At 44.2% G+C, this 22249-nt stretch overlaps 10 non-coding genes and 1 pseudogene across 10 annotated transcripts; all 11 read left to right on the forward strand.

The window, feature by feature from the left end:
- Window positions 1-4422: 4422 nt before the first annotated feature.
- On the forward strand, window positions 4423-4600 carry LOC118561399 (annotated as a pseudogene).
- A 927-nt stretch (window positions 4601-5527) lies between these two features.
- On the forward strand, window positions 5528-5718 carry LOC118561382. Its single transcript, XR_004930010.1, has one exon. It is a non-coding gene; the product is annotated as a U2 spliceosomal RNA (small nuclear RNA).
- A 1028-nt stretch (window positions 5719-6746) lies between these two features.
- On the forward strand, window positions 6747-6937 carry LOC118561391. Its single transcript, XR_004930019.1, has one exon. It is a non-coding gene; the product is annotated as a U2 spliceosomal RNA (small nuclear RNA).
- A 1019-nt stretch (window positions 6938-7956) lies between these two features.
- Window positions 7957-8147, forward strand: LOC118561383. The gene has a single exon (XR_004930011.1). It is a non-coding gene; the product is annotated as a U2 spliceosomal RNA (small nuclear RNA).
- A 6352-nt stretch (window positions 8148-14499) lies between these two features.
- LOC118561398 lies at window positions 14500-14683 on the forward strand. The gene has a single exon (XR_004930026.1). It is a non-coding gene; the product is annotated as a U2 spliceosomal RNA (small nuclear RNA).
- A 1028-nt stretch (window positions 14684-15711) lies between these two features.
- LOC118561393 lies at window positions 15712-15903 on the forward strand. The gene has a single exon (XR_004930021.1). It is a non-coding gene; the product is annotated as a U2 spliceosomal RNA (small nuclear RNA).
- Window positions 15904-16928: 1025 nt separating this feature from the next.
- Window positions 16929-17118, forward strand: LOC118561396. The gene has a single exon (XR_004930024.1). It is a non-coding gene; the product is annotated as a U2 spliceosomal RNA (small nuclear RNA).
- A 1024-nt stretch (window positions 17119-18142) lies between these two features.
- Window positions 18143-18334, forward strand: LOC118561388. The gene has a single exon (XR_004930016.1). It is a non-coding gene; the product is annotated as a U2 spliceosomal RNA (small nuclear RNA).
- Window positions 18335-19356: 1022 nt separating this feature from the next.
- On the forward strand, window positions 19357-19548 carry LOC118561386. The gene has a single exon (XR_004930014.1). It is a non-coding gene; the product is annotated as a U2 spliceosomal RNA (small nuclear RNA).
- Window positions 19549-20573: 1025 nt separating this feature from the next.
- On the forward strand, window positions 20574-20768 carry LOC118561395. The gene has a single exon (XR_004930023.1). It is a non-coding gene; the product is annotated as a U2 spliceosomal RNA (small nuclear RNA).
- Window positions 20769-21813: 1045 nt separating this feature from the next.
- On the forward strand, window positions 21814-22008 carry LOC118561397. Its single transcript, XR_004930025.1, has one exon. It is a non-coding gene; the product is annotated as a U2 spliceosomal RNA (small nuclear RNA).
- The last annotated feature ends 241 nt before the right edge of the window (window positions 22009-22249 follow it).

Below are 22249 nucleotides of genomic sequence, written 5' to 3' on the forward strand. Positions count from 1 at the left end.
GTCCGAAATCGTTTGCAAATAAATAAAAAAAAAAAGGGAAAGAGACGACAGTTGAAAAAGTTAATGAGAAAGTGGATGCAGCTGGGATAGAAAATTCAAATCTCCTGCCAACCCCTCCGATTGGAGGAGAGGAGGAGGAGGAGATGGCGGGAAGCGGGGAGGGGACGGAGGCTCCACCCCAAACCGAAGCACCTGGTGAAGGGGAGGAGACGCAAACAGAAGGCGGAGCTAGCTTAGAGGAAACTCAGATTGAAAGTAGCGATGATGCCACCCTCCCCGACGCCCAGCTGGCCAAGAGACCGGCATCAGAGTTATCCCCGGACATACCTATGGTTTTAGAAAAGAGGGGAAGGCTGGGCAACCTCTCAGAGGGCTCATCTGAGGAGGAACCCAGAGTTTTCCCAATAGATTCACCAAATGAGGTCTCCTTTTTAAATATAGCTATCCAATCAACCCCAAAAGAAATCATGTTGAACAAAACATTGCGACAGAGGCCAACGCCTAGAAGGAGGAAGGGCAATGGAGCTCCACCCCTCCCTCCTTCACCATGTGAAGTGAAGCAAGAACTGCACTCAGTGGAAATAAGTTAACATTTGAAACGTGTCTCTCGTTTATATAATGTTTTATAGGATCTTAATTGTCACACCTTTAAAATGTTTATCTTAATCCTTTAAAATGTCTTGCCTGTTCTTAACCACTATTTTTATGACCCTCACCTTCTCAACTATAAATGTTAGAAGTGTGAAGTCTTTAGTTAGAGCCCAGAGTATTTTATCCTTTTTAAGCACCGTACAGTCAGACGTGTTTTTATTGCAAGAATGTGCACTTCCGTTTTTAAAGAATTACACCCGGTGGCAAGATTTATGGCCGAGACCGTCAATATGGAGCGGCTCAAACGAAAATAGAAACGACGGTGTGGCCATTTTAATAAATAATCCTCACATGGGGGTTAAGGGAAGCACCGTGGTGAAAGAGGGAAGAGCACTTTTAGCAAATCTGACTTTTAATGGGCAGGATTTTAACCTCTTAAATATTTATGGTTTTACTGATAAACACGACAGGTATGACTTTTTAAAGGAACTGCAGCCCCACATGTTAGGAAGAAAACCGTTAATAATTGGGGGGGGGATTTTAATTGTGTTTTAACCAGAAAAGACAGGAAAAGAATAGCACAAATATATAAGGTAGACAAGACATCACTTTTATTACAGAGGATAGTCAGGGATTTTAAACTAGTAGACTGTTTTAAATCCATGCATCCTAGAGAGGAGGGCTTCACCTGGGTCAGTGATGATAGCTCTAAAGCCTCTCGAATTGACTACTTTTTCATCAGAGATTGCACCCTAACTGATGCTAGATTGTCACCGGTTTTCTTTTCCGACCACCTCCTTCTGTCCTGCACTCTTTCACTTCCTTCAGGTGCGACGACCGGGAGAGGTCTGTGGAAACTCAACCGCTCCCTGCTGGAGGACCAGGCTTTGGTCAGCCAGTACCGGGAGCGGTACCAGGAGTGGCAGACCCTCCAAGACCTGTACGAAACACGAGCACAGTGGTGGGAGATGGTGAAAGGTAGGACCCAGACTTTCTTCAGACAAGCCGGGAAAAATAAGAAGAAAAAAGAACAGAGTCGCATGATGGGGCTGCAGAAAAGATTACAAAGATATTATTTTTTAAATCAACAAGGTATGGATTTTAACAAAGAAATAAGAGAAATTAAAAAAGAAATGAACATTTTAGCAGAAATAAAGAGCAAAGGAGTCATCTTAAGAAGCAGAGAAAGAGAAATAGAAGAAGGGGAAAAATGTAGTAGATACTTCTTTAAAAAAATAATTGGTAATCCAAGTTCTATTCCTGAACTTAAATCAGTAAAAGGAGACATCGCTTCAACTATAGAAGAAAAGACAAAAGTGATTGAACAGTTTTACAGTGATTTATATGAGGAGAAAACAGTAAATGAAGGAAATATTAAAGAAACTTTGGATTTTTTAGAAAAAAGTATAAAGGAAGTTAGTTTTTTAGAACAGGATTTTACCCTTTTAGAACTTTTAAACTCTTTGAAGAGTTTTAAAAGAGGAAAATCTCCAGGCTCAGATGGACTCCCTGTAGAATTTTATCTAACTTTTTGGGACATTTTAACACCTGATTTAATCGTTGTTTTTACTGATTTTAGCAAACTAGATAAACTACCCGATAGTTTTAGAACAGGTATAGTGACGCTTTTACATAAAGATAACGATAAAACAGATCTCAAAAATTGGAGACCCATCACCCTTTTAAATTTAGATTGTAAACTTTTTAGTAAACTTTTAGCAGCCAGGATGCGCCGAGTGTTGGGGGATCTAATCCACCCGGATCAAGCCTGCGCCGTGCCAGGAAGGAAGATCACGGACAGCCTCGTACTGATCCGAGACACCATCTGTTTTGCGAGAGACAGAAACATTCGGCTGATAGTGTTAAATCTAGATTTTGAGAAAGCTTTTGATCGGGTCTCGCACCAGTACCTCTTTCAGGTACTGCAAAAAATGGGTTTTCCAGGGAGGTTTGTAGCATGGGTGGGACTGTTGTACCGAGACATCTACAGCAGATTTCTAGTTAACGGGTTTCTGACAAAAGCAGTGAAAGTGAACTGCGGTGTTCGTCAGGGTTGTCCTTTATCTGCCCTTCTCTACGTGGCCTGTGTCGAGCCGCTGGCGCAGATCTTGAGAAGGGACCCACAGATATCAGGAGTCACAATACCGGGGAGTGGGGGGCAGGAGACCAGATGTCTTTTATATATGGACGATTTTAATATTTTATGTACAGACCTTTTATCAGTAGACAGGGTATTTCAATTAACTGAATGGTTCGGGAGAGCGTCAGGCTCGAAACTAAATAAAGAGAAAACAAAAGCACTCTTTTATGGACCATGGAAAGAAAATGAAAAAATAGGACACCAGTTCCAGATAACTAAAGAGGAACAAAAAATATTGGGGGTGAAATTTGATAAAAATGGAGAGGGAGGAACAAACTGGACAAAAATAATAAAGAGAGTAAAACAACGACTGGGATTTTGGGGGATGAGGAACCTAACACTAGAAGGAAAGATTCTTATAATCAAAGCAGTGATTCTACCAGTGCTTTTACTCACCAGTTCTGTTTTTATTCCTCCCAGGAGAGTGATTTTAGAGCTGCAACGAGACATTTTTTACTTCATCTGGGACTCCAAATGGGAGAGGATAAGAAGAGAAATCATGACAAAACCAAAGGATAAAGGAGGAAAAGGAGTCCCAGATCTTTACTTGTTTTTAGGCAGCTACTACACAAGCATTCATTTTAAACTGGCACTGAACACATCCCCAGATATCAAAACAAGCAAGATGAGCAGATTTTGGATGGGGTCCTATCTGAGAAAATTAAAATTGATTCAAAGTGATCTAAAAACACCTGTTGCTTTTAACCTCCCACCGGCATATGCTTTTATGCAGAAATTTTTAGAACATTTTAAATTGGAGGGAGAGGAGAGCAGGATTTTAACTAACCATCGTTTTATTATTTCTGTTGTGCAGGAGCGGGAACCAGTGACCCCAGTGCGAGACCTCCTACGAGGAGATGCCTCCACGGTTTGGCGCAACGTGAGCCTTCCTGTCCTTCCAAACAGACTTCAGGACCTGTCATGGATGGTGGCTCATGGGATTCTCCCGGTCAGAGCCGTCATGCACTCCCGCGGCATGTCTGTATCGTCCATCTGCCCCCGACCCGGTTGTGGCGCGCCGGAGTCGGTGAGGCATCTGCTGTGGGAGGGCAGTGCTGCTAGGGACCTGTGGACGGAAGCCGGCTCCTCGCAGTTCCCACACTTGCCAGCAAGGGAGGTCCTCGACTTACAGCTAGTGCTGTATGGGGTGAGCCATCGGACCTTTACGAAAAAGGACTTTGAGGAGATGTGGCTCACCCTCGCCACCATAAAAGACGCCATCTGGACCTCCAGAAACTTGCTGGTAAGCAGGCGCAGGCAGATTCCCCCCGAGGCTGTGATCCGAATGGCGGCAGCAAGAAGAACAACATCAAGAGCTGCAGGTGGCACGCCAAGGACACAGCCTCAAAGAAGCATCGTCTGCGCCTCCGTGAAGAGAGGAGTCGGCGTTTCACAGATGAGGGTCCCGGCAGCAGCGGCCTGGCTCTCCGGGAGAGGCAGGCGGGAAGGAGCAGTAGGGGGGGATCCCCTCTGAGCACCAGTACCGGAACCAGCACCGGTACCAACGCTGTTTGGAAGAACGGGATGGCTCAAAATTTAGGAGAGGGTCACCCCGGTCCTGCTCAATTTTAACATACAGATTTGCTGTTTACATCATGTTTCTTCTCTCCTTCTAATTTAACTTATTAAATGTAAAAAGAAAATTTCTGTATAATGGAGTGCCATGGTTTTAAATGTATTAAGTAACAATAAAATCTTGAAAAAAAAAAAAAAAAATCTGTTCTTATCAGTTTAATATCTGATACGTCCCCTACCCGGGGACCATATATTAAATTGATTTTTGGAACTGGGAGATGGAATAGGGGCTTGCTCCGTCCGCTCCATGCATCGGCCTGGTATTGCAGTACCTCCAGGAGCGGTGCACCTCCTCCATGCTTGTTCAGAGACAAATACTGTGTAGTTGTGGGCTCCTTCAGGCTTGTCGAAACTGACGCTGGGTTATAAATTATGCACAAACACGCGTAGTTACCACAAAAGCATTTACAAAGAAAAGCTGCTGCAGTTCCTTGACTTGATTCACAAACATACCTCATCATGCAAGATGTCCACCTCAGCGGACACATGGTCAAACTGAACGTGCTGTTTATTGGAAACATCTTTTGCTGAAATAAAACAAGGGCGTTATTGTCTCTACGTTAGCGTAGATAATTGTGCTTTTTCTACCTCCAAGGCTGGTCTTGAATAAGGATAAACGCGCAGAGAAAGCGTCACGTCAGAGAGTTGTTTGGAAAACCAATCATGCCTTTCAAAGTGTTTGTTGTGCTTGCGTGGGCGTATTCATTTCCAGTCTGTGCAGGTGCGGAAGGAGTAAGAGCTGCAGTTGAGGCTACCGTCCACTAGAGGCCGCTGCAGCCCTTCTTTTCAACCTGCGCCGTCCGAGGCTTGTCTTAACCTTAGGACTTTCTTGACTTTTATGGGTTACGTAAGAAATAAAAAAAAAAAAAATCCATCGTATGCCTATATATAAATGCTGTGTTCACATTTAAAGGCAGATATCTAGAAAAATGGCAATTTCTTTACTTGTTATCGCTTCTGAGCTCCCTATTGGACCAGAGCAGGAACAAGCAAAAAAATGCTTTACTTTTGCTGTCCTTTTCACCTGCAAGTGGCGTATTTGTGTTGATTTACTGCTGCAGAACAGCATAAAATGTGGCCAATTGTCATTTCCCCTGGTTACCTTCTTTATTGTATGCTAAAAAAATAATAAAAAAGTCAACGTTTCCGTGCTGGTTAGCCTACCCTGAGTTAAAAGGAGGTGCCTCTGAATGACCCGGTCTCCTCCACCCTTTTTCTGGTATCGCTTCTCGGCCTTTTGGCTAAGATCAAGTGTAGTATCTGTTCTTATCAGTTTAATATCTGATACGTCCCCTACCCGGGGACCATATATTAAATTGATTTTTGGAACTGGGAGATGGAATAGGGGCTTGCTCCGTCCGCTCCATGCATCGGCCTGGTATTGCAGTACCTCCAGGAGCGGTGCACCTCCTCCATGCTTGTTCAGAGACAAATACTGTGTAGCTGTGGGCTCCTTCAGGCTTGTCGCAAGCGTTTAGCTCAGCTGCTGTGCTCAGGCTGCACAGTCCAGCTAACCAGCCTGTGCCTCCCGCTAAGCGCAGCTGCTCCATGCTAGGCGATGTTTGGAAACTGACGCTGGGTTAAAAATTATGCACAAACACGCGTAGTTACCACAAAAGCATTTACAAAGAAAAGCTGCTGCAGTTCCTTGACTTGATTCACAAACATACCTCATCATGCAAGATGTCCACCTCAACGGACACATGGTCAAACTGAACGTGCTGTTTATTGGAAACATCTTTTGCTGAAATAAAACAAGGGCGTTATTGTCTCTACGTTAGCGTAGATAATTGTGCTTTTTCTACCTCCAAGGCTGGTCTTGAATAAGGATAAACGCGCAGAGAAAGCGTCACGTCAGAGAGTTGTTTGGAAAACCAATGATGCCTTTCAAAGTGTTTGTTGTGCTTGCGTGGGCGTATTCATTTCCAGTCTGTGCAGGTGCGGAAGGAGTAAGAGCTGCAGTTGAGGCTACCGTCCACTAGAGGCCGCTGCAGCCCTTCTTTTCAACCTGCGCCGTCCGAGGCTTGTCTTAACCTTAGGACTTTCTTGACTTTTATGGGTTACGTAAAAAATAAAAAAATAAAAAATCCATCGTATGCCTATATATAAATGCTGTGTTCACATTTAAAGGCAGATATCTAGAAAAATGGCAATTTATTTACTTGTTATCGCTTCTGAGCTCCCTATTGGACCAGAGCAGGAACAAGCAAGAAAATGCTTTACTTTTGCTGTCCTTTTCACCTGCAACTGGCTTATTTGTGTTGATTTACTGCTGCAGAACAGCATAAAATGTGGCCAATTGTCATTTCCCCTGGTTACCTTCTTTATTGTATGCTAAAAAAAAAAAAAAAAAAAGTCAACGTTTCCGTGCTGGTTATCCTACCCTGAGTTAAAAGGAGGTGCCTCTGAATGACCCGGTCTCCTCCACCCTTTTTCTGGTATCGCTTCTCGGCCTTTTGGCTAAAATCAAGTGTAGTATCTGTTCTTATCAGTTTAATATCTGATACGTCCCCTACCCGGGGACCATATATTAAATTGATTTTTGGAACTGGGAGATGGAATAGGGGCTTGCTCCGTCCGCTCCATGCATCGGCCTGGTATTGCAGTACCTCCAGGAGCGGTGCACCTCCTCCATGCTTGTTCAGAGACAAATACTGTGTAGTTGTGGGCTCCTTCAACCTTGTCGCAAGCGTTTAGCTCAGCTGCTGTGCTCAGGCTGCACAGTCCAGCTAACCAGCCCGTGCCTCCTGCTAAGCGCAGCTGCTCCATGCTAGGTGATGTTTGGAAACTGACGCTGGGTTAAAAATTATGCACAAACACGCGTAGTTACCACAAAAGCATTTACAGAGAAAAGCTGCTGCAGTTCCTTGACTTGATTCACAAACATACCTCATCATGCAAGATGTCCACCTCAGCGGACACATGGTCAAACTGAACGTGCTGTTTATTGGAAACATCTTTTACTGAAATAAAACAAGGGCGTTATTGTTTCTACGTTAGCGTAGATAATTGTGCTTTTTCTACCTCCAAGGCTGGTCTTGAATAAGGATAAACGCGCAGAGAAAGCGTCACGTCAGAGAGTTGTTTGGAAAACCAATGATGCCTTTCAAAGTGTTTGTTGTGCTTGCGTGGGCGTATTCATTTCCAGTCTGTGCAGGTGCGGAAGGAGTAAGAGCTGCAGTTGAGGCTACCGTCCACTAGAGGCCGCTGCAGCCCTTCTTTTCAACCTGCGCCGTCCGAGGCTTGTCTTAACCTTAGGACTTTCTTGACTTTTATGGGTTACGTAAAAAATTAAAAAAATCCATCGTATGCCTATATATAAATGCTGTGTTCACATTTAAAGGCAGATATCTAGAAAAATGGCAATTTATTTACTTGTTATCGCTTCTGAGCTCCCTATTGGACCAGAGCAGGAACAAGTAAGAAAATGCTTTACTTTTGCTGTCCTTTTCACCTGCAACTGGCTTATTTGTGTTGATTTACTGCTGCAGAACAGCATAAAATGTGGCCAATTGTCATTTCCCCTGGTTACCTTCTTTATTGTATGCTAAAAAAAAAAAAAAAAGTCAACGTTTCCGTGCTGGTTATCCTACCCTGAGTTAAAAGGAGGTGCCTCTGAATGACCCGGTCTCCTCCACCCTTTTTCTGGTATCGCTTCTCGGCCTTTTGGCTAAGATCAAGTGTAGTATCTGTTCTTATCAGTTTAATATCTGATACGTCCCCTACCCGGGGACCATATATTAAATTGATTTTTGGAACTGGGAGATGGAATAGGGGCTTGCTCCGTCCGCTCCATGCATCGGCCTGGTATTGCAGTACCTCCAGGAGCGGTGCACCTCCTCCATGCTTGTTCAGAGACAAATACTGTGTAGTTGTGGGCTCCTTCAACCTTGTCGCAAGCGTTTAGCTCAGCTGCTGTGCTCAGGCTGCACAGTCCAGCTAACCAGCCCGTGCCTCCTGCTAAGCGCAGCTGCTCCATGCTAGGTGATGTTTGGAAACTGACGCTGGGTTAAAAATTATGCACAAACACGCGTAGTTACCACAAAAGCATTTACAGAGAAAAGCTGCTGCAGTTCCTTGACTTGATTCACAAACATACCTCATCATGCAAGATGTCCACCTCAGCGGACACATGGTCAAACTGAACGTGCTGTTTATTGGAAACATCTTTTACTGAAATAAAACAAGGGCGTTATTGTTTCTACGTTAGCGTAGATAATTGTGCTTTTTCTACCTCCAAGGCTGGTCTTGAATAAGGATAAACGCGCAGAGAAAGCGTCACGTCAGAGAGTTGTTTGGAAAACCAATGATGCCTTTCAAAGTGTTTGTTGTGCTTGCGTGGGCGTATTCATTTCCAGTCTGTGCAGGTGCGGAAGGAGTAAGAGCTGCAGTTGAGGCTACCGTCCACTAGAGGCCGCTGCAGCCCTTCTTTTCAACCTGCGCCGTCCGAGGCTTGTCTTAACCTTAGGACTTTCTTGACTTTTATGGGTTACGTAAAAAAAAAAAAAATCCATCGTATGCCTATATATAAATGCTGTGTTCACATTTAAAGGCAGATATCTAGAAAAATGGCAATTTATTTACTTGTTATCGCTTCTGAGCTCCCTATTGGACCAGAGCAGGAACAAGCAAGAAAATGCTTTACTTTTGCTGTCCTTTTCACCTGCAACTGGCTTATTTGTGTTGATTTACTGCTGCAGAACAGCATAAAATGTGGCCAATTGTCATTTCCCCTGGTTACCTTCTTTATTGTATGCTAAAAAAAAAAAAAAAAAGTCAACGTTTCCGTGCTGGTTATCCTACCCTGAGTTAAAAGGAGGTGCCTCTGAATGACCCGGTCTCCTCCACCCTTTTTCTGGTATCGCTTCTCGGCCTTTTGGCTAAGACAGCGATCAACTCCACTGGGTGGTGATAGCGGTAGTCGTTGTGACTTGGCTGTTACCCCTCTATTTGAGTTAAGATTAATCTTAGTCCCTAGTTGAGATATTGATCGCAAAGTTGCGTAAAATATCTCTTCCTTTTTAAAAGTTTTTGTATTTTTGGTATACCGGGTTTTACTTAGTTATTGGGTTTTATTAACGGTTTTAGTTATTTATTGGGTTTTATTAAAGGTTTTAGTTATTTATCGGGTGGTGCCTTCACCATGGCGGCTAGCCATGCCGGCATGCGAAGGCACCACAGCGTCCGCTTCCTTTTTAATGATCAAGAGAAAGTAATGTCAAGGCTAGATTTTTCAAGAAAATTGTTGCAGCAAACGTTAAAGTTTAAGCCGGATGACCTGAACTGTATCCTCTCCCTGCCTTTCAACAAGGGATATGACGTGAGTTTTTGTTCCGCCGCACTTCTAAAAGACTTTTGGACTCGGTTTGAAAACGCGAAAACCCAGTTTTCAGCATTTGACGTTGAGAAACTGACTGACAACTCCCTGAAAACGGTGATTGTCAGGATGTTCAATGAGACTGTCAGTGCTGAAGACATCTGTGTATGGCTGGGTAGATACTGCACTGTGAAAGGCCAGGCTATGAAGGTGCGGGATGCCGACGGCATCTGGAACTGCGCTTGGCGGGTCCCCATTAAACAGTGGGAAGATCCCCAAGGCTTCCAGGGCCTGAAACATCTCCCATCCATGATAGTCCTGGGGGAAAACAGAGGCTACATTCATTACCAAGGACAACCGAAGCTATGTAGAAAGTGCGGCGAATACGGTCATCTGGCTGAGGCATGCAATAAGATTTTTTGTGGAAAATGTAGGGAGGTGGGACACACATTTGAAGAATGTACAAACGGGCGGAAATGCAATTTGTGTGGTGGACAGGACCACCTGTTTAGAGACTGTCCGAAATCATTTGCAAATAAATTAAAAAAAGGGAAAGAGACGACAGTTGAAAAAGTTAATGAGCAAGTGGATGCAGCTGGGACAGAAAATTCAAATCTCCTGCCAACCCCTCCGATTGGAGGAGAGGAGGAGATGGCGGGAAGCGGGGAGGGGACGGAGGCTCCACCCCAAACCGAAGCACCTGGTGAAGGGGAGGAGACGCAAACAGAAGGCGGAGCTAGCTTAGAGGAAACTCAGATTGAAAGTAGCGATGATGCCACCCTCCCCGACGCCCAGCTGGCCAAGAGACCGGCATCAGAGTTATCCCCAGACATATCAATGGTTTTAGAAAAGAGGGGAAGGCTGGGCAACCTCTCAGAGGGCTCATCTGAGGAGGAACCCAGAGTATTCCCAATAGATTCACCAAATGAGGTCTCCTTTTTAAATATAGCGATCCAATCAACCCCAAAAGAAATCATGTTGAACAAAACATTGCGACAGAGGCCAACGCCTAGAAGGAGGAAGGGCGATGGAGCTCAACCCCTCCCTCCTTCACCATGTGAAGTGAAGCAAGAACCGCACTCAGTAGAAATAATTTAACATTTGAAACGTGCCTCTCGTTTATATAATGTTTTATAGGATCTTAATTGTCACACCTTTAAAATGTTTATCTTAATCCTTTAAAATGTCTTGCCTGTTCTTAACCACTATTTTTATGACCCTCACCTTCTCAACTATAAATGTTAGAAGTGTGAAGTCTTTAGTTAGAGCCCAGAGTATTTTATCCTTTTTAAGCACCGTACAGTCAGACGTGTTTTTATTGCAAGAATGTGCACTTCCGTTTTTAAAGAATTACACCCGGTGGCAAGATTTATGGCCGCGACCGTCAATATGGAGCGGCTCAAACGAAAATAGAAACGACGGTGTGGCCATTTTAATAAATAATCCTCACATCTTGGTTAAGGGAAGCACCGTGGTGAAAGAGGGAAGAGCACTTTTAGCAAATCTGACTTTTAATGGGCAGGATTTTAACCTCTTAAATATTTATGGTTTTACTGATAAACACGACAGGTATGACTTTTTAAAGGAACTGCAGCCCCACATGTTAGGAAGAAAACCGTTAATAATTGGGGGGGATTTTAATTGTGTTTTAACCAGAAAAGACAGGAAAAGAATAGGACAAATATATAAGGTAGACAAGACATCACTTTTATTACAGAGGATAGTCAGGGATTTTAAACTAGTGGACTGTTTTAAATCCATGCATCCTAGAGAGGAGGGCTTCACCTGGGTCAGTGATGATAGCTCTAAAGCCTCTCGAATTGACTACTTTTTCATCAGAGATTGCACCCTAACTGATGCTAGATTGTCACCAGTTTTCTTTTCCGACCACCTCCTTCTGTCCTGCACTCTTTCACTTCCTTCAGGTGCGACGACCGGGAGAGGTCTGTGGAAACTCAACCGCTCCCTGCTGGAGGACCAGGCTTTGGTCAGCCAGTACCGGGAGCGGTACCAGGAGTGGCAGACCCTCCAAGACCTGTACGAAACACGAGCACAGTGGTGGGAGATGGTGAAAGGTAGGACCCAGACTTTCTTCAGACAAGCCGGGAAAAATAAGAAGAAAAAAGAACAGAGTCGCATGATGGGGCTGCAGAAAAGATTACAAAGATATTATTTTTTAAATCAACAAGGTATGGATTTTAACAAAGAAATAAGAGAAATTAAAAAAGAAATGAACATTTTAGCAGAAATAAAGAGCAAGGGAGTCATCTTAAGAAGCAGAGAAAGAGAAATAGAAGAAGGGGAAAAATGTAGTAGATACTTCTTTAAAAAAATAATTGGTAATCCAAGTTCTATCCCTGAACTTAAATCAGTAAAAGGAGACATCGCTTCAACTATAGAAGAAAAGACAAAAGTGATTGAACAGTTTTACAGTGATTTATATGAGGAGAAAATAGTAAATGAAGGAAATATTAAAGAAACTTTGGATTTTTTAGAAAAAAGTATAAAGGAAGTTAGTTTTTAGAACAGGATTTTACCCTTTTAGAACTTTTAAACTCTTTGAAGAGTTTTAAAAGAGGAAAATCTCCAGGCTCAGATGGACTCCCTGTAGAATTTTATCTAACTTTTTGGGACATTTTAACACCTGATTTAATCGTTGTTTTTACTGATTTTAGCAAACTAGATAAACTACCCGATAGTTTTAGAACAGGTATAGTGACGCTTTTACATAAAGATAACGATAAAACAGATCTCAAAAATTGGAGACCCATCACCCTTTTAAATTTAGATTGTAAACTTTTTAGTAAACTTTTAGCAGCCAGGATGCGGCGAGTGTTGGGGGATCTAATCCACCCGGATCAAGCCTGCGCCGTGCCAGGAAGGAAGATCACGGACAGCCTCGTACTGATCCGAGACACCATCTGTTTTGCGAGAGACAGAAACATTCGGCTGATAGTGTTAAATCTAGATTTTGAGAAAGCTTTTGATCGGGTCTCGCACCAGTACCTCTTTCAGGTACTGAAAAAAATGGGTTTTCCAGGGAAGTTTGTAGCATGGGTGGGACTGTTGTACCGAGACATCTACAGCAGATTTCTAGTTAACGGGTTTCTGACAAAAGCAGTGAAAGTGAACTGCGGTGTTCGTCAGGGTTGTCCTTTATCTGCCCTTCTCTACGTGGCCTGTGTCGAGCCGCTGGCGCAGATCTTGAGAAGGGACCCACAGATATCAGGAGTCACAATACCGGGGAGTGGGGGGCAGGAGACCAGATGTCTTTTATATATGGATGATTTTAATATTTTATGTACAGACCTTTTATCAGTAGACAGAGTATTTCAATTAACTGAATGGTTCGGGAGAGCGTCAGGCTCGAAACTAAATAAAGAGAAAACAAAAGCACTTTTTTATGGACCATGGAAAGAAAATGAAAAAATAGGACACCAGTTCCAGATAACTAAAGAAGAACAAAAAATATTGGGGGTGAAATTTGATAAAAATGGAGAGGGAGGAACAAACTGGACAAAAATTATAAAGAGAGTAAAACAACGACTGGGATTTTGGGGGATGAGGAACCTAACACTAGAAGGAAAGATTCTTATAATCAAAGCAGTGATTTTACCAGTGCTTTTACTCACCAGTGCGGTTTTTATTCCTCCCAGGAGAGTGATTTTAGAGCTGCAACGAGACATTTTTTACTTCATCTGGGACTCCAAATGGGAGAGGATAAGAAGAGAAATCATGACAAAACCAAAGGATAAAGGAGGAAAAGGAGTCCCAGATCTTTACTTGTTTTTAGGCAGCTACTACACAAGCATTCATTTTAAACTGGCACTGAACACAACCCCAGATATCAAAACAAGCAAGATGAGCAGATTTTGGATGGGGTCCTATTTGAGAAAATTGAAATTGATCCAAAGTGATTTGAAAACACCTGTTGCTTTTAACCTCCCACCGGCATATGCTTTTATACAGAAATTTTTAGAACATTTTAAATTGGAGGGAGAGGAGAGCAGGATTTTAACTGACCATCGTTTTATCATTTCTGTTGTGCAGGAGCGGGAACCAGTGACCCCAGTGCGAGGCCTCCTACGAGGAGATGCCTCCACGGTTTGGCGCAACGTGAGCCTTCCCGTCCTTCCAAACAGACTTCAGGACCTGTCATGGATGGTGGCTCATGGGATTCTCCCGGTCAGAGCCGTCATGCACTCCCGCGGCATGTCTGCATCGTCCATCTGCCCCCGACCCGGTTGTGGCGCGCCGGAGTCGGTGAGGCATCTGCTGTGGGAGTGCAGTGCTGCTAGGGACCTGTGGACGGAAGCCGGCTCCTCGCAGTTCCCACACTTGCCAGCAAGGGAGGTCCTCGACTTACAGCTAGTGCTGTATGGGGTGAGCCATCGGACCTATACGAAAAAGGACTTTGAGGAGATGTGGCTCACCCTCGCCACCATAAAAGACGCCATCTGGACCTCCAGAAACTTGCTGGTAAGCAGGCGCAGGCAGATTCCCCCCGAGGCTGTGATCCGAATGGCGGCAGCAAGAAGAATAACATCAAGAGCTGCAGGTGGCACGCCAAGGACACAGCCTCAAAGAAGCATCGTCTGCGCCTCCGTGAAGAGAGGAGTCGGCGTTTCACAGATGAGGGTCCCGGCAGCAGCGGCCTGGCTCTCCGGGAGAGGCAGGCGGGAAGGAGCAGTAGGGGGGGATCCCCTCTGAGCACCAGTACCGGAACCAGCACCGGTACCAACGCTGTTTGGAAGAACGGGATGGCTCAAAATTTAGGAGAGGGTCACCCCGGTCCTGCTCAATTTTAACATACAGATTTGCTGTTTACATCATGTTTCTTCTCTCCTTTTAATTTAATTTATTAAATGTAAAAAGAAAATTTCTGTAAAAAAAAAAAAAAAAAAAAATCTGTTCTTATCAGTTTAATATCTGATACGTCCCCTACCCGGGGACCATATATTAAATTGATTTTTGGAACTGGGAGATGGAATAGGGGCTTGCTCCGTCCGCTCCATGCATCGGCCTGGTATTGCAGTACCTCCAGGAGCGGTGCACCTCTCCATGCTGTTCAGAGACAAATACTGTGTAGTTGTGGGCTCCTTCAACCTTGTCGCAAGCGTTTAGCTCAGCTGCTGTGCTCAGGCTGCACAGTCCAGCTAACCAGCCCGTGCCTCCTGCTAAGCGCAGCTGCTCCATGCTAGGTGATGTTTGGAAACTGACGCTGGGTTAAAAATTATGCACAAACACGCGTAGTTACCACAAAAGCATTTACAGAGAAAAGCTGCTGCAGTTCCTTGACTTGATTCACAAACATACCTCATCATGCAAGATGTCCACCTCAGCGGACACATGGTCAAACTGAACGTGCTGTTTATTGGAAACATCTTTTACTGAAATAAAACAAGGGCGTTATTGTCTTCTACGTTAGCGTAGATAATTGTGCTTTTTCTACCTCCAAGGCTGGTCTTGAATAAGGATAAACGCGCAAGAGAAAGCGTCACGTCAGAGAGTTGTTTGGAAAACCAATGATGCCTTTCAAAGTGTTTGTTGTGCTTGCGTGGGCGTATTCATTTCCAGTCTGTGCAGGTGCGGAAGGAGTAAGAGCTGCAGTTGAGGCTACCGTCCACTAGAGGCCGCTGCAGCCCTTCTTTTCAACCTGCGCCGTCCGAGGCTTGTCTTAACCTTAGGACTTTCTTGACTTTTATGGGTTACGTAAAAATAAAAAAAATAAAAAAATCCATCGTATGCCTATATATAAATGCTGTGTTCACATTTCAAGGCAGATATCTAGAAAAATGGCAATTTCTTTACTTGTTATCGCTTCTGAGCTCCCTATTGGATCAGAGCAGGAACAAGCAAAAAATGCTTTACTTTTGCTGTCCTTTTCACCTGCAAGTGGCGTATTTGTGTTGATTTACTGCTGCAGAACAGCATAAAATGTGGCCAATTGTCATTTCCCCTGGTTACCTTCTTTATTGTATGCTAAAAAATAAAATAAAATAAGTCAACGTTTCCGTGCTGGTTATCCTACCCTGAGTTAAAAGGAGGTGCCTCTGAATGACCCGGTCTCCTCCACCCTCTTTCTGGTATCGCTTCTCGGCCTTTTGGCTAAGATCAAGTGTAGTATCTGTTCTTATCAGTTTAATATCTGATACGTCCCCTACCCGGGGACCATATATTAAATTGATTTTTGGAACTGGGAGATGGAATAGGGGCTTGCTCCGTCCGCTCCATGCATCGGCCTGGTATATGCAGTACCTCCAGGAGCGGTGCACCTCCTCCATGCTTGTTCAGAGACAAATACTGTGTAGTTGTGGGCTCCTTCAGGCTTGTCGCAAGCGTTTAGCTCAGCTGCTGTGCTCAGGCTGCACAGTCCAGCTAACCAGCCCGTGCCTCCCGCTAAGCGCAGTTGCTCCATGCTAGGCGATGTTTGGAAACTGACGCTGGGTTAAAAATTATGCACAAACACGCGTAGTTACCACAAAAGCATTTACAGAGAAAAGCTGCTGCAGTTCCTTGACTTGATTCACAAACATACCTCATCATGCAAGATGTCCACCTCAGCAGACACATGGTCAAACTGAACGTGCTGTTTATTGGAAACATCTTTTACTGAAATAAAACAAGGGCGTTATTGTTTCTACGTTAGCGTAGATAATTGTGCTTTTTCTACCTCCAAGGCTGGTCTTGAATAAGGATAAACGCGCAGAGAAAAGCTGTCCGTCAGAGAGTTGTTTGGAAAACCAATGATGCCTTTCAAAGTGTTTGTTGTGCTTGCGTGGGCGTATTCATTTCCAGTCTGTGCAGGTGCGGAAGGAGAGTAAGAGCTGCAGTTGAGGCTACCGTCCACTAGAGGCCGCTGCAGCCTTCTTTTTCAACCTGCGCCGTCCGAGGCTTGTCTTAACCTTAGGACTTTCTTGACTTTTATGGGTTACGTAAAAAATTAAAAAAAATACCATCGTATGCCTATATATAAATGCTGTGTTCACATTTAAAGGCAGATATCTAGAAAAATGGCAATTTCTTTACTTGTTATCGCTTCTGAGCTCCCTATTGGACCAGAGCAGGAACAAGCAAGAAAATGCTTTACTTTTGCTGTCCTTTTTCACCTGCAACTGGCTTATTTGTGTTGATTTACTGCTGCAGAACAGCATAAATGTGGCCAATTGTCATTTCCCCTGGTTACCTTCTTTATTGTATGCTAAAAAAAAAAAAAAAAGTCAACGTTTCCGTGCTGGTTATCCTACCCTGAGGTTAAAAGGAGGTGCCTCTGAATGACCCGGTCTCCTCCACCCTTTTTCTGGTATCGCTTCTCGGCCTTTTGGCTAAGATCAGTGTAGTATCTGTTCTTATCAGTTTAATATCTGATACGTCCCCTACCCGGGGACCATATATAAATTGATTTTTGGAACTGGGAGATGGAATATGGGCTTGCTCCGTCCGCTCCATGCATCGGCCCTGGTATTGCAGTACCTCCAGGAGCGGTGCACCTCCTCCATGCTTGTTCAGAGACAAATACTGTGTAGTTGTGGGCTCCTTCAACCTTGTCGCAAGCGTTTAGCTCAGCTGCTGTGCTCAGGCTGCACAGTCCAGCTAACCAGCCCGTGCCTCCTGCTAAGCGCAGCTGCTCCATGCTAGGTGATGTTTGGAAACTGACGCTGGGTTAAAAATTATGCACAAACACGCGTAGTTACCACAAAAGCATTTACAGAGAAAAGCTGCTGCAGTTCCTTGACTTGATTCACAAACATACCTCATCATGCAAGATGTCCACCTCAGCGGACACATGGTCAAACTGAACGTGCTGTTTATTGGAAACATCTTTTACTGAAATAAAACAAGGGCGTTATGTTCTTCTACGTTAGCGTAGATAATTGTGCTTTTTCTACCTCCAAGGCTGGTCTTGAATAAGGATAAACGCGCAGAGAAAGCGTCACGTCAGAGAGTTGTTTGGAAAACCAATGATGCCTTTCAAAGTGTTTGTTGTGCTTGCGTGGGCGTATTCATTTCCAGTCTGTGCAGGTGCGGAAGGAGTAAGAGCTGCAGTTGAGGCTACCGTCCACTAGAGGCCGCTGCAACCCTTCTTTTCAACCTGCGCCGTCCGAGGCTTGTCTTAACCTTAGGACTTTCTTGACTTTTATGGGGTTACGTAAAAAAAAAAAAAAAATCCATCGTATGCCTATATATAAATGCTGTGTTCACATTTAAAGGCAGATATCTAGAAAAATGGCAATTTATTTACTTGTTATCGCTTCTGAGCTCCCTATTGGACCAGAGCAGGAACAAGCAAGAAAAATGCTTTACTTTTGCTGTCCTTTTCACCTGCAACTGGCTTATTTGTGTTGATTTTACTGCTGCAGAACAGCATAAAATGTGGCCAATTGTCATTTCCCCTGGTTACCTTCTTTATTGTATGCTAAAAAAAAAAAAAAAAAGTCAACGTTTCCGTGCTGGTTATCCTACCCTGAGTTAAAAGGAGGTGCCTCTGAATGACCCGGTCTCCTCACCCTTTTTCTGGTATCGCTTCTCGGCCTTTTGGCTAAGATCAAGTGTAGTATCTGTTCTTATCAGTTTAATATCTGATACGTCCCCTACCCGGGGACCATATATTAAATTGATTTTTGGAACTGGGAGATGGAATAGGGGCTTGCTCCGTCCGCTCCATGCATCGGCCCTGGTATTGCAGTACCTCCAGGAGCGGTGCACCTCCTCCATGCTTGTTCAGAGACAAATACTGTGTAGTTGTGGGCTCCTTCAGGCTTGTCGCAAGCATTTAGCTCAGCTGCTGTGCTCAGGCTGCACAGTCCAGCTAACCAGCCCGTACCTCCTGCTAAGCGCAGCTGCTCCATGCTAGGCGATGTTTGGAAACTGACGCTGGGTTAAAAATTATGCACAAACACGCGTAGTTACCACAAAAGCATTTACAGAGAAAAGCTGCTGCAGTTCCTTGACTTGATTCACAAACATACCTCATCATGCAAGATGTCCACCTCAGCGGACACATGGTCAAACTGAACGTGCTGTTTATTGGAAACATCTTTTACTGAAATAAAACAAGGGCGTTATTTGTTCTACGTCTAGCGTAGATAATTGTGCTTTTTCTACCTCCAAGGCTGGTCTTGAATAAGGATAAACGCGCAGAGAAAGCGTCACGTCAGAGAGTTGTTTGGAAAACCAATGATGCCTTTCAAAGTGTTTGTTGTGCTTGCGTGGGCGTATTCATTTCCAGTCTGTGCAGGTGCGGAAGGAGTAAGAGCTGCAGTTGAGGCTACCGTCCACTAGAGGCCGCTGCAGCCCTTCTTTTCAACCTGCGCCGTCCGAGGCTTGTCTTAACCTTAGGACTTTCTTGACTTTTATGGGTTACGTTAAAAAAAAAAATAATCCATCGTATGCCTATATATAAATGCTGTGTTCACATTTAAAGGCAGATATCTAGAAAAATGGCAATTTATTTACTTGTTATCGCTTCTGAGCTCCCTATTTGGACCAGAGCAGGAACAAGCAAGAAAATGCTTTACTTTTGCTGTCCTTTTCACCTGCAACTGGCTTATTTGTGTTGATTTTACTGCTGCAGAACAGCATAAAATGTGGCCAATTGTCATTCCCCTGGTTACCTTCTTTATTGTATGCTAAAAAAAAAAAAAAAAAGTCAACGTTTCCGTGCTGGTTATCCTACCCTGAGTTAAAAGGAGGTGCCTCTGAATGACCCGGTCTCCTCCACCCTTTTTCTGGTATCGCTTCTCGGCCTTTTGGCTAAGATCAAGTGTAGTATCTGTTCTTATCAGTTTAATATCTGATACGTCCCCTACCCGGGGACCATATATTAAATTGATTTTTGGAACTGGGGAGATGGAATAGGGGCTTGCTCCGTCCGCTCCATGCATCGGCCTGGTATTGCAGTACCTCCAGGAGCGGTGCACCTCCTCCATGCTTGTTCAGAGACAAATACTGTGTAGTTGTGGGCTCCTTCAGGCTTGTCGCAAGCATTTAGCTCAGCTGCTGTGCTCAGGCTGCACAGTCCAGCTAACCAGCCCGTGCCTCCTGCTAAGCGCAGCTGCTCCATGCTAGGCGATGTTTGGAAACTGACGCTGGGTTAAAAATTATGCACAAACACGCGTAGTTACCACAAAAGCATTTACAGAGAAAAGCTGCTGCAGTTCCTTGACTTGATTCACAAACATACCTCATCATGCAAGATGTCCACCTCAGCGGACACATGGTCAAACTGAACGTGCTGTTTATTGGAAACATCTTTTACTGAAATAAAACAAGGGCGTTATTGTTTCTACGTTAGCGTAGATAATTGTGCTTTTTCTACCTCCAAGGCTGGTCTTGAATAAGGATAAACGCGCAGAGAAAGCGTCACGTCAGAGAGTTGTTTGGAAAACCAAGGATGCCTTTCAAAGTGTTTGTTGTGCTTTGCGTGGGCGTATTCATTTCCAGTCTGTGCAGGTGCGGAAGGAGTAAGAGCTGCAGTTGAGGCTACCGTCCACTAGAGGCCGCTGCAGCCCTTCTTTTCAACCTGCGCCGTCCGAGGCTTGTCTTAACCTTAGGACTTTCTTGACTTTTATGGGTTACGTAAAAAAAAAAAATAATCCATCGTATGCCTATATATAAATGCTGTGTGTCACATTTAAAGGCAGATATCTAGAAAAAATGGCAATTTTATTTACTTGTTATCGCTTCTGAGCTCCCTATTGGACCAGAGCAGGAACAAGCAAGAAAATGCTTTACTTTTGCTGTCCTTTTCACCTGCAACTGGCTTATTTGTGTTGATTTACTGCTGCAGAACAGCATAAAATGTGGCCAATTGTCATTTCCCCTGGTTACCTTCTTTATTGTATGCTAAAAAAAAAAAAAAAAGTCAACCGTTTCCGTGCTGGTTATCCTACCCTGAGTTAAAAGGAGGTGCCTCTGAATGACCCGGTCGTCCTCCACCCTTTTTCTGGTATCGCTTCTCGGCCTTTTGGCTAAGATCAAGTGTAGTATCTGTTCTTATCAGTTTAAATTCTGATACGTCCCCTACCCGGGGCCCATATATTAAATTGATTTTTTGGAACTGAGGAGATGGAATAGGGGCTTGCTCCGTCCGCTCCATGCATCGGGCCTGGTATTGCAGTACCTCCAGGATGCGGTGCACCCCTCCATGCTTGTTCAGAGACAAATACTGTGTAGTTGTGGGCTCCTTCAGGCTTGTCGCAAGCATTTAAGCCCAGCGCTGCTGTGCTCAGGGCTGCACAGGTCCAGCTAACCAGCCGTACCTCCTGCTAGCGCAGCTAGCTGCTCATGCTAGCGATGTTGTTTGGAAACTGACGCTGGGTTAAAAAATTATGCCAAACACCGCGTAGTTACCACAAAAGCATTTACAGAGAAAAGCTGCTGCAGTTTCCTTGACTTGATTCACAAACATACCTCATCATGGCAAGATGTCCACCTCAGCGGACACATGGTCAAACTGAACGTGCTGTTTATTGGAACATCTTTACTGAAATAAAACAAGGGCGTTTATGTTTCTACGTTAGCGTAGATAATTGTGCTTTTTTCTACCCTCCAAGGCTGGTCTTGAATAAGGATAAACGCGCAGAGAAAGCGTCACGTCAGAGAGTTGTTTGGAAAAACCAATGATAGCCTTTCAAAGTGTTTGTTGTGCTTGCGTGGGCGTATTCATTCCAGTCTGTGCAGGTGCGGAAGGAGTAAGAGCTGCAGTTGAGGCCTACCGTCCACTAGAGGCCGCTGCAGCCCTTCTTTTCAACCTGCCTGCTGCCGTCCGAGGCTTGTCTTAACCTTAGGACTTTCTTGACTTTATATGGGTTACGTAAAAAAAAAAAATAATCCATCGTATGCCTATATATAAATGCTGTGTTCACATTTAAAGGCAGATATCTAGAAAAATGGCAATTTATTACTTGTTATCGCTCTGAGCTCCCTATTGGTGGACCAGAGCAGGAACAAGCAAGAAAAATGCTTTACTTTTGCTGTCCTTTCACCTGCAACTGGCTTATTTGTGTTGATTACTGCTGCAGAACAGCATAAAAATGTGGCCAATTGGTCATTTCCCCTGGTTACCCTTCTTATTGTATGCTAAAAAAAAAAAAAAAAAAGTCAACGTTTCCGTGCTGGTTATCCTACCCTGATTAAAATGGAGGGTGCCCTCTGATATGACCGGTTCTCCTCCACTCGTTTTCTGGTATCTGCTTCCTCGGCCTTTTGGCTAAGATCAAGTGTAGTATCTGTTCTTATCAGTTTAATATCTGATACGTTCCCCTACCCGGGGACCATATATTAAATTGATTTTTGGAACTGGGAGATGGAATAGGGGCTTGCTTCCGTCCGCTCCATGCATTGGCCTGGTATTGGCAGTACCTCCAGGAGCGGTGCCCCTCCTCCATGCTTGTTCCGAGACAAATACTGTGTAGTTGTTGGGCTCCTTCAGGCTTGTTCGCAAGCGTTTAGGCTCAGCTGCTGTGCTCAGGCTGCACAGTCCAGCTAACCAAGCCCGTGCCTCCCGCTAAGCGCAGCTGCTCCATGCTAGGGCGATGTTTTGAAACTGAATCTGGGTTAAAAAAATTATGCACAAACACGCGTAGTTACCACAAAAGCATTTACAGAGAAAAGCTGCTGCAGTT

This window comes from Fundulus heteroclitus, unplaced genomic scaffold (genome assembly GCF_011125445.2).
Source record: "Fundulus heteroclitus isolate FHET01 unplaced genomic scaffold, MU-UCD_Fhet_4.1 scaffold_621, whole genome shotgun sequence".
NCBI lineage: Eukaryota > Metazoa > Chordata > Actinopteri > Cyprinodontiformes > Fundulidae > Fundulus > Fundulus heteroclitus.